At 36.2% G+C, this 12,072-nt stretch overlaps 1 protein-coding gene, 1 long non-coding RNA gene and 1 pseudogene across 50 annotated transcripts in view; 1 reads left to right on the forward strand and 2 right to left on the reverse strand.

Annotated features, from left to right (window-relative positions):
• Window positions 1-12,072, forward strand: part of ABI2 (abl interactor 2) — a 119,076-nt gene that overhangs the window by 26,791 nt on the left and 80,213 nt on the right. Inside the window, exon 1 of one of the 49 annotated variants that reach the window (XM_049106678.1) lies at window positions 10,470-10,491. The exons of the other annotated variants lie outside the window; for them this stretch is intronic. The gene's annotated coding sequence lies outside the window, so the exon portion shown is untranslated. Of the gene's footprint in view, window positions 1-10,469; window positions 10,492-12,072 lie in introns of those variants that run through there. 49 annotated transcript variants of the gene reach the window in all.
• LOC118353456 (60S ribosomal protein L7-like 1) lies at window positions 4,697-6,091 on the reverse strand (annotated as a pseudogene).
• The window catches only part of LOC112656779 (uncharacterized), a 37,196-nt gene continuing 34,814 nt past the window's right edge, over window positions 9,691-12,072 (reverse strand). Inside the window, exon 3 of the long non-coding RNA XR_007408924.1 lies at window positions 9,691-9,897. This is a non-coding gene — a long non-coding RNA (uncharacterized LOC112656779). The remainder of the gene's footprint in view (window positions 9,898-12,072) is intronic.

The raw sequence follows: 12,072 nt of genomic DNA on the forward strand, positions 1-12,072 counted from the left end.
CCGCTGGCAGTAAGGAGGGAGGTATATTGTGAAATGTCATTCTTTCACATTTTCATCTTTTAATCTTAAGGTATTAGCTTTTAAAATTGACCCTGTTGACCCTGTACTTGGAGCCCTTGGTTTTGCTTCCCCACTTCATGTGCTGGAGTGGATTTTTAAATTTATTCAGTCATTTATACTTAGTAAACTTCAGTTTGTTTTAATTTTATTTAGTTTTCCTTTACTTAGGTAGTACTTTTTTTCCTCTTGAGTATGAAATGGAGGTTTGCTCTTTAACATAATTAAGACATAGTGATTGCCTTAAGGTATGTGTTAGGTACTTTTATTGTTTGTTTAGGGGCTTTGCCTCTCTCACAGAAAGTAATGAGTCATCATGTAAAAGGTTAAAAAAAAAAAAAAAAAAGGTTAATTTCTTTTGTGGCCAAACCGTCAAGGTGAGTTGAATGGAAATCCCATAATGGAAATAGAATCCAGTACATATCTATAGCATTCCTAAGTGGCATGAGTGGAAAGGTGAAGACAGTTTAATCCAACAGACATTTATAGATTTCCACCATGTTCTAGCCTTTCTGGAGAGAATAAACATAAGACAGTAGTCCCTGTGTTAGAGCTGAGAATAGAAATTACATAATGATTGAAATTCTACTTTTGAAATATTTAGGTTTATTCTGAACAAAACAGTATTATATAACATTGAACTATTACCACTCTTTGGTTTCAAACTGGGTGTTGTAGTTGCTTTAGTTATTTTATGTTGGTAATGAATTTTTGGTTTGGCAGTTTGCTTAAGGCCCGATACTTGTGACAGGAACATTCATATATAGGAGTTATCGTTCTATAATGTTTCAAGAATTCTGCAACTTGGATGTTTTTTAGATTCTTAGAATTTGGTATTAACCAGGTAATTATATATTAACATGAAGGAGGAATGATTTGAAAGAGAAAAGGCTTAGTAATTCCATCCTAAGTAAAAATAATGTCATTAAGGTTCAGCCTAGTACTTTTATGTTTATTCACTTCTGATGAGTAATAGTCTCCACATTAAACATGAAAAGTCCTTTAAAACTCAATCATTATTTTAATTGGTCCGAAGGAGATAATTAGCTTAAGAAGTAGTGGTAAAAAAAAATATGTATAATTTAGATACATGCCTTTTATTGGCTGAAGTGACTATGGAAGAGTTTTTTACATGCTTAATTATAAGTTATGTGTTGACAGGATAATTAAAAGTCGTATGTTAGTAGATTTATGAGTCAAAATTTAATGGTGGTGAAACAAAATTTAATGATGGTGAAACAAGTTACTGGAAACTTGTCCTCAAATTTTTTTTTTAGCTCAACAATAATTTAATATTATTCCATCCAAGTAAAGTAAGGAATTTCTTTTAGTTTTATTTTTTATTTTTTAATTTTTAATTTTTAATTTTTTAATTTTTTTATTTTGTTCTTTTAGTTTTAATTTAAAAGTTAAAATTAGGGGCACCTGGGTGGCTCAGTTGTTTGAGTGTCCCACTCTTGATTTCAGCTCAGGTTGTGATCTCTGGGTGGTGAGATCAAGCCTCAGGTCAGACTCTGCTCAGCAGGGAGTCTGCTGAGATTGTCTCACTTTTGGTCCTTCCCCACCATGTGCTCTCTCTCTTTAAAATATTTTTTTTTTAAAGCTGAGATTAAAGAACTTTTTGTTTTCTGAACCACTTGGAAAGAAGTTGCTGACCTGATGTCCCATCACTGCTAAACATTTGAGTGTGTTTTTCCTAAAAACATTTTTAATCCAATCACAAAATAACCATCAAAATCAGGAAATGATATGATCTTTTTTACATATTCTAATTGACATGGTTTATTTCTCTATAACTTTAGGACTAGATAACTATTTTTTAATGAATTACTAATTTACAAAAAAAAAAAAGAATTACTAATTTACTTTTATGACAAACCAAGTTAAATAAAAAACAAAAATTGAAGCCAGAAGTTTTTAAGAATCATACAGCTTTGAAATTGATAGAATCATTGTAGTCATATAGTCTAGTATTTCTCAAACTAGCATTACATAATGTGTAAAAATAGCTGTGTTGTAAAGTGGATACTGCAAAATGTGCCTCCTTCTGAACCTGCAAGGTACAGTATAATTTTAAGTGTTCTGGGGTGTCATGTAGTAAACTCGTTTGACTTACCTAAATGTAGTATTTCACAAAATGTATTAATCCTCAAAACTATTTTTGCATGCCCAACAGCTATTAAATACTATAGTATAGTATAATCTTGGAAATGCTGTTGTAGTTCATTTTCTTCTTTTTTATAAATCTTGAGGCTTATGTCCATAGAATTTGGACATTCTTTTAAAGTCATCTATTCCTGGACCACAACTTTTGGACTTTCATCTGAGTTTATATTCAAAAGTTTTGAGTAAGGGATGCCTGAGTGGCTCAGTCAGTTAAGCACCTCACTGGATTTTATTTTATTTTATTTTTATTTTTTTATTTTTTTATTTATTCATGAAAGACACAGAGTGAGAGAGAGAGGCAGAAACTTAGAGGAAGAAGCAGGCCCCATGCAGGGAGCCTGATGTGGGACTTGATCCCGGGTCTACCAGGATCACGCCCCAGGCTGCAGGCGGCACTAAACCGCTGCGCCACCGGGGCTGCCCTGGATTTTATTTTAGATCATGATCTCAGGGTGTGAGGTTGAGCCTGGCCTTGGGCTCTTCTGCACTCAGCTGTTAGTCTGCTTGAGATTCTCTGTCTCCCCCTAAAAAAAAAAAAAAGAGTTTTAAGCAATTACATTCCAGACGGTTAGCACTTCTCATGGGGCACCTGAGTGGCTCACTTTGTTAAACATCTGCCTTCTGCTCAGGTCATGATCTGGGGGTCCTGGGATTGAGCCCCAAATGATTGAGCCCCCTGTTGAGCAGGGAGCCTAGTTCTCCTTCTCCTCCCTGCTCATGCTTTATCTCGCTAATGCTCTTGTAGCTCTGTCTCTCTCTCAAAATCTTAAAAAAAAAAAAAAAAAAAAGGTTTAGCACTTCTTTGCTATTCATAATTTGCTTCCCCTCCCGTCCCAACCCATACTTCCCACATGGTTTAAAACAAAATCCATTTCTTTCTCTAAGAAGGCCTGCTGTGAATTTAGGCAACTCTGTGGCTCTGCTGTCCAATAAAGTAGTCACTTGTCATTTATTTGCTATCTAATTTTTTTTTTTATCTAATGTTTTTGAATTGTGATCTGCTTTACAAACCATAAAATTCACCCACTTAATTACACTTTGGTGGGTTTTACAATATTCACAAGATTGTGCAACCATTACCACTGTCTGATTCTTAGAACATTTTCATCACTCCAAAATGAAACCCTTTGTTAGTTACTTTCCCATCCCCCCATCCTCCATGTCACCTGGAAACCTCAAATCTTTCTGTCTCCATGGGTTTGCTTATTCTAGGTATTTCATTTAAATGGAATCTTACAATATGTTATCTTTTGTGTCTAGATTCTTCCATTTAACATAATTTTTTAAGGTTTACCATGTTGTAGTATATCAGTACATCATTTTGTCTTTTCTTTTTAAGTAACAGCTTTATAGAGATATAATTCATATACCACGCAATTACTCATGTAACATGTAAAATTCAGGGACTCTTAGCGATCTTTACAGATCTGTGCAGCCATAATGTTAATTTTACAAAAAGAAACCTTGTACTCTTTAGCTGTCACTTCTTATTCCCGTAGCTATTCATTCGGGTCTAAGCAACCACTAATACACTTTTGGTGGTTTTTCTGAACATCTCATATAAATGGAATCATGCAACATGTAGCTTTTTGTTTTTTTTTCCACTTAGGATGTTTTCAAGGTTCATTCATGTTGTATTATGTACCAGTGCCTCATTCCTTTTTAATGACTGAATGGAAATACTATATTTGATTTATCCATTTATCGATTAATTTTGGGGTTGTTTACACATTTTGGCTATTATGAATAATGCTACCACACATACAGAACATATAACATTATACATATTCATATGTAAGTTTTCCTGTGGGCATATGTTTTTATTTCTCTTGAAATGAGAATGGAATTGCTAGATGATATAACTCTATGTTTAACCATTTGTGGAACTTCCAGACTGTTCCCAAGGTAGTTTGTATCCTATTGTATGAAGGCTCCAGTGTCTCCACATCCTCACTGACGTCTGCTATTGACTGTCTTTTTGAGTATAGCTATCTTAATGGGCATGAAGTGGTAGTTTTTTGTAACTTTTTGAGTTTTGGTGTTCATTTCCCTAACAACTAATGATGTTGTTTATCTTTACATGTGCTTGTTGATCATTGGTGTATCTTCTTTGGAGAGATGTCTGTTCAAACCTTTTGCACATTAAAAATTGGATTATTTGTCTTTTAGGGTTATTTTTGTGTGTGTGTGTGTGTGCTCTTCTTTGTAATTGTATTTCAAGGTCTGTCCAAAACAAGGCCCCAGAACCCCCAGGTTCAAGTATGTCCCTGAGCTTGGTCCACTGCCGTCTTCCATTCACATTTGGGTATTCGTTCACCATTAAACCTCAGGACAGAAGATGTGACGCAGCAGGACTCCTTCCATGGCATGAGTCCTTTGCTGATTTGAGAGGTGGCAGTGGCAGGCAATGTGGAAAACACACTGGAACTTTTCCTTGGAACTGCTGTGGTCTGAAGTGCCTGCCAGGAGCATCATCATCTTTTCCTTGACCCTCCCTTTAGTTTCTGAAGATATAGCAGAAAATAATCTTCTTTGAAGATATTGGTAACAATTCCAGAAGACAAAACACATGCCACCAATGCACTGTGCTTTCAGATATTCTGGGTTTAATTCAGCTGCCGAATGAGCTGATTGATGCATTCACCTTGATAGCCAGGTAAGCCCACCTCCTTGAGGAAGCCCACACTGTTCTTGGTAGCATTTCGGGCTATTGAGAGGTGGAAAAGACAAAAGAACGCAGAGATGGCCTGGAAATTCTAACCCGGAAAGGCAATTTCATGAATGAGGTCTTCCAAGCAAATAACACCATACTTCCCCAGATGCTCCTCAATCACTGTGTTGTCTGTCAAAGGGATGGGGTTTTATTCTTGACCTTGGCTTGTCCACGTTTCAAGATGAGTTCCCGGACAAACTTCAGATTTGGAAATCCCCAGGTCACATAAGGTTCCACTATCCGCAGCGTCTTCATGGTCTGGGGGGTTACTCTGAAAAAGACACCACTGAAGATCTTCAGGCTCAGCCTTGCAATGGTCCTCTGCACCAGTGAACTCACCTCATTAATCCTTTGGATGTGTATAATGAAGGCCAAAGAATGTTTATCTGGCACTTCTAAGCCATGAGGTTTCACTTCCAGGCCTCTGAGGCACACCCTGTCACGCTGCTGCCACCAGGAATCATGTAGGAATCACTCCAGTCACTTAAACTTGAGCTTTTTTCCTTTCTTCTGCTCCTTCTAGTCCAAAAGTGTCTGCTTTGCTTGAGTTGCTTTAAGGGCCTGATAAGCCTTCCTCTTTTTCAGGAGATTTTCTGGAACCAAAGGGATCTTTTTTCTTTGCTCTTGCTCCACCATGTTTCCCCAGCAGCGGCTACTGCTCATGCTGTCTTTTAGTTTTTTATTTTTTTATTTTATTTTATTTTTTTTCTTTTAGTTTTTTAATTGCAAAATTTTTTCAAAAATTTTGGATACAAGTCCCTTTTCAGTACATGATTTGCAAATATTGTTTCTCATTCTGTGCGTTTTCCTTTTTTTTTTTTTTTTAAGATTTTATTTATTTATTCATGAGAGACACAGAGAGAGAGAGGCAGAGACACAGAGGGAGAAGCAGGCTCCATGCAGGAAGCCTGATGTGGGACTTGATCCTGGGTCTCCAGGATCACGCCCTGTGCCAAAGAGGGTGCTAAACCACTGAGCCACCCAGGCTGCCCTCCTTTCATTTTCTTGAGGGTATTCTTTGACATGCAAGTTTTTAATTTTAATGAAGGCTAACATATCTAGTTTTTCCTTTTTTGTGAGCTTTAGTTATATTTAAGAAACCAAAGCCTAAGTCAGGGTCACAAAGATTTATTCCTTTATTTCCTCCTAGGAGTTTTTTACAGTTTTAACTTTGACATTTAGGTCTTTGATCCCTTTTGAGATAATTTTTACATATGTTGTGAGGTAGTAGTCTATGACATTTATTCCTTTGCATGTGGATATCAGCATTATTTGTTGTAAAAACTTTCCTCATTAAATTGTCTTGTTGAAAATTAATTACCCATAAATGTTTGGTTTTATTTCTGGGCTCTGAGTTCTATAACCTTGATCTGTGTCTCTCCTCATGCCTTTACTACAGTGTTGATTACTGTACTTTTGTAGTTTTGAAATTCTGATGTATGTGTCTTTGAAAAGAATTTTGTTCTTTTTCAAGATAATTTTGGGGGCACCTGGGTGGCACAGTCAGTTTAAGGCTGACTTTTGAATTTGGCTCAGATTGTGATCTCAGGATTGGGAGATCAAGCCCATGGTTGGGCTCCACACTCAGCATGGAGTCTTTCTGGACTTTCTCTCTCTCCCTCTACCCCTCAGCCCTATGCTCATTCTCTGTCTAAAATAGGTAAATAAATCTTTAAAAAGAAAAAAAAAAAACCAGATAATTTTGGTTATGCTGTCTCTTGGATTTGTATGGGAGTTTTAGGATCATTTATTAATTTCTGCTGGAAAGGCTGCTGGGATTTTGATAGGGATTGTGTAAAATTTGTAGATAAACTTGAGGAGCCATCTTAATGATATTAAGCCTTTTGTCCATGAACATGGGATGTCTTTCCATTTAATTAGGTAATCTTTGTTTTAATGATTTATGGTTTCAGTGTCTTACACTTCTATTTTAAAAGTTGTTTCTAAGTATTTTTTTATGGTGTTATAAATGAAGTTGATGTTTTAATTTCCTTTTTGGATTGTTTATTGTATAAAGATACAATTGACTTTTACATATTGATTTCATATGGTTACTTTATGTTAATTAAATTTAAATGAAAATTTTCTACTAGCTTTTAAATGCTCCATAATCATAGTACTTACTACTGTATTGATAGCACAATTTGATTATCTCCAGCATTGCATATCTATTGGATGTACAATAAAGAATTAAAAAAACCAGAGTACCTCTTTGCCTTTGATTTTCCTCTGTCCAGAGGCAGTTTCCTATTTGTTTCCTTTGATGTTTATATGTCCATGCTCATGTTGTTATTTTTAGTGTGTTGGACATTTCTACTATGAGAAATGGAGACTTTGTTTTTTTTACATTTTTTATCCTATCAACATGACTTTTAGCAATTTTGGGTTTATTCAGTTTGTCCATTATATCTATGTAAATATTCACAGCTGAAGCCCACAGTGGACTATAATTATACTTTTTAAGCAGATGTTTTCTTTGGCACTAATAATTGTCTTATTTTTTGGCTTATTCATCACGTATACATCTATCTCTAATTCATCTCTAAACTTTCCCCTGGACTTATAAATCTTAAAATATTAAAACATCAGTAATCTATCAGTTGCCAAGACTGTGAAGAGTCTGAAATTTAACTCATACTTTCAGGTTAGATGGTCCCAGTTTTATGGGTGTGGCAGAAGATTTGAGACTGTAGGGTCAAAGACAAAGGACTTGATTACTTACAGGAATAACATAAGCCAGAGTATCAGCATTTTCTTGCATCCCCAAATCCCAGTTCTCAGTGTAATATGAAGGGCCAGATGATATCTACATATGCAGTGGGTTGCACTATTGGGAGGGAGCCTGAATCTTTTATATTGGTCAGTAAGCATGCCTGCCCTTTGTGCCATAGGGAAACAGTCTATCCTTTAAAGCTGTTTTCTATATAATTATCCTTGAAAAGATAGTCCAGAACAAAGTGCTTTTGCTCACATGATGTACAGAAATGCAGAAGACCCATGAAGAATTCTCTCTCAATTATCAGTTTCATTTCTACTCTCAGGAGACCTATTTCTTCGAACCCTGTGCTATTTTCTCCAGTCTAGATTGTGTGGTTATTGTTTTAGTTCTGCATAGTTTTCGTCTCTAAAATTTCCTTTGCCATTGAACTTGGGTTTACCTTTTTGCCTCTTGATGTAGATCCTATTTTCTGGATCCCATGATTCCTTCTTTCTTGGCTTTTTGTTTTGAAGAAGGAGTAGAGGATCCAGTGAGAAAGAATACATGGAAAGTTTTTTTTAAAAATTGACACCTGTGTGCTGAAAATCGTATTCAACTTTCCCTAGATGGATGCTTTGACTAAGGATAGAATTATACTTTGGAGATAATATTTAAATGTTTTAAAAATGATTTGTATTGGGGCATCTGAGTGGTTTATTTGGTTGGACATTTGTCCCTTGATTTCTCCTGGGGTCATGATCTCAGGGTTATGTTGGGCTCCATGCTGATTTCTCCTGGGGTCATGATCTCAGGGTTATGTTGGGCTCCATGTTGGGCATGGAGCCTGCTTAAGATTCACTCTCTGACCTTTCTCTCCCCACTCTACCCCCGAGCACATACATGTGCTTATGTGTGCGTTCTCTCTCTCTCTCTCTAATACATAGATAAATAAAAAAAATAAAAATTATTTGTATTGCCATGAAAGGTCGTGAATAACAAAGATTTTGACTGGTAAGAAGGAAGGTGAAATTTTGGGTGGAGAGGATTATTTGAACACCTAGACAGTAGGGGACAGAGATAGTAAGCATAGATAGCTATGACTAGGCCAAAGAAGCAGTTCAGCAAGAGGGGCATGAAGGAGCATTTAAAGATACCAGGAATGATCTGGTTCAGAGAAACTCAAGTTTGCTAGAGATCAATAAAATTGTGGCTCAGGATATGGGCTAGGTAGGAAGCAACAGATGAGTGAGAAGCCCAGCGTGCAGAAAAGGAAATTTGCTTGGCAATTAGGTTGGACCAATATTTAAGGGTATGACTTTCTAAGATCAGGAAACTTCTGAGTTGAGGCTGTTGACCCAACACAAAGATTAGAAAGGACCCTTGTTAGTCTCTTTCGGTTCTTATCATTTATGAAACAAGGGAGGACCAAAATCAAAGTAACTGTTTTCAAGAATGACTTATGCTTTATTATTTAGAAGTAATACATTTCTTAGAAGTGTAACCTTAGGATTAGCACCATATCTCATGAAGCAGCTGGTGGCTGTCAGTCAGCTTTGGTATCTAAAGCATACTCTTTTGAAGGGAGATCAAAACGTGTGTCTTTGGCCATACCAGCAATCTTCACTGAAAAATATTTTCCAATAAATCTATTAGAAAAGTTACTAAGAAAACTGAGTGGCGTGGATCAATGCCCTTCTCTGAATCAGTGTCCAGAGAATTGGTGGACTTTTGGTAGGCTTGTATCATGAATCCATACCTGTAGCACAGGTAGATAAGGAAGGGTGGGAGTCAACCCACAGGGACCGAATTCTCCACATGAAGGCAGAATTCTGTTTTCAGAAGAACGGTAATGAATGCTGAGCAAGAAACAATGTTCTCTGTAATACTGCTTTGCTGTACTGAATTTATTTTGGTGGGAGGCAGTATAGAAGACAGAGGCTAAAATATTAAGAAAAAGTATAATGAAACTCTAAAGAATACAGGAAGGCAGAGCCTGTTGTATTGTGTGATATTAAAAACAGATGAGGAATGAACCTAAATTTCAACTAGACCATCCTTTATTGCTACTTACAAAATGGCTGCTGGGGGCCTCCTGGGTGGCTTAGCTTAGTTGGTTGAGTGTCTGACTCTTGGTTTTGGCTCAGGTCATGATCTCATGGGTTTTGAGATTGAGCCCCATGTTGAGCTTCCAGCTCAGCAGGGAGTCGGCTTGAAGATTCTCTTCATCTGCTCCTCTTCCCGTTTGCTTTCTCTCTCCCTCTTTCTGAAATAAATAAATCATTAAAAAAAAAAAAAGGCTGCTGCATGGAAAAAACAAGAATTTAAATTTATTTTTTATTTATTTATATTTTTAAAAGATTTTATTGATATATTCATGAGAGACATAGATAGAGGGGTAGAGACACACAGACAGAGGGAGAAGCAGGCTCCCCGTGGGGAGCCTGATGAAGGACTTCATCCCAGGACCTCCAGATCACGACCTGAGCCAAAGGCGGACCACCTGAGTTGAAGGCAGATGCTCAACCACTGAGTCACCCAGGTATGCCAGGAATTTAAATTTAAATAAGATATTGACATAAGTATTCCCCATCCTTTCACCCATATTAAATTGTGTCTTATGTCTTATAACTGGAATGAATCACCCATGTTGAGGATCTCAGAGGAACCTATAAAGAGGGTCAGAATTTGGTGTTAGGATAGAGCATTGACATCAGATTGCTTTGAAATGGTCACGTAAATCCTTGCACTTTTCATTTCTCTTTTGCTTTCTTCTACTATGCTGCTTCTGATTCTGGAGAAATGAACTGGAAGCAGCAGCATGAAGGGGGGAAGAAGAGTGAAGAAGCAGAAGAGCAAGGTAGAAGAATAATGAAAGAACACACATTGCTCTAATTCTGGCTTATGTAATTTTCAGCTTAGGCCTGAGTGGAGGAATTAAAATGAAAATTGAATTTCCGATTTAGATTGAAATGATCTTTTTAATGTTTGAAAATGAAACTATTTTAGTACCTGAAAATTACTAGAAAAGCTACAAAATCTGGTGGCATAATCTAGGAACAGGAAAAGGAGACCCCCAACATAGCATGAGTTGGAGGAAAGATTTAGTTAATTTCATTTTATTACATTTTCTAATTATAAATAACTGTGCAGAGAACATCTGTGAACAGTTTTTATCTACATTTCTCTTTAACATAGTTTCCCAGAAGTGGGTGTAAGAGTATGAACATTTTAAAGACATTTGGCATATCTTGCCAAATTACTTTCTAGAAAGATTGTATCTGTAAAACATTTTAACCAGTTGTGTGGATGGTTATCTTTCTTCACCTGTCTTCACCAGGCTTGATTGTTGTTTTTGAAATTTTTTGTTAGCTTAAAGCTGCAAAAATGTGTATCTTTTAATTTACTTTGCTTCAGTTATGATAGAGTAATAGCAAACATTATCAAGTTTTTGGTGGTTGCTAAGTATGTGTTTCACTTTATTTAATATTAAGTCTTCTGAGATAAATACTAATCTTCAGTATAGAAGTGAGAAAATTGAGACTTAGTAGACTTCTCAAACTTTAATATGCATACGAATCACCTAGGCATCTTGTTAAAACAGATTCTAAATCAGTAATTCTAAGATTTGATCCAGCGTTCTGAATTTCAAACAAGTGGGTTCTGTATGATACCGTTGATACTAGTCAGACTATACTTTGAGAGACGGATGCTTGGAAGTTTAAAATCTTGCTTATGGTGACATAGCTAGTAAATGGTGGAGCCCAAATATGTTTGATTTCAGGCTTTAAGCATGAAGCTGTGCTGTGCTAGTGAGATTAAACTTTTTTTTTCTTGTTTATTCCTTATTTTAATTTATTTCATGAATATTCTGATCTATCCTTTGCTCTACTTTTGTGTTTTTCCAAATGGTTTTCTGTCTTTACCTCTATTGGTTTTACGGTTTTTTTGTTTGTTTTTTGTTTTAAGTAGGCTTTGTTTTTAGACCAGTTTTAGGTTTACTGAAAAATGGAAGTGTACAGTTACATATACCCCTAACCCCACCTCCTCCCAGTTGCCCCTAATTAATGTCTTGTGTTAGTGTGGTACGTTTGTTATAACTGATGAGCCAGTGTCTATAATTGTTCTTAACTAAAGTCCATTAGGGTTCAGGTTTGGTGTTACATATTCTCTGGGTTTTGACAAATTACAATATCATAAAGTATAATTTCACTGCCCTGAAATTTCCCTGTGTTCCACCTATTCAACCCTCCTTCCTTCCCCACAAACCCCTAGCAATCGCTGATCTTTTTACTGTCTCCATAGTTTTACTTTTTCTAGAATGTCATATAGCTAGAATAATATAGTATGTAGTCTTTTCACTTTGGTTTCTTTCACTGAGCAGTATACACTTAAAACTTCCTCTGTCTTTGTAAGGTTTCATAGCTCATTTCTTTGTATT

Source organism: Canis lupus, chromosome 37 (assembly GCF_003254725.2).
Source record: "Canis lupus dingo isolate Sandy chromosome 37, ASM325472v2, whole genome shotgun sequence".
NCBI lineage: Eukaryota > Metazoa > Chordata > Mammalia > Carnivora > Canidae > Canis > Canis lupus.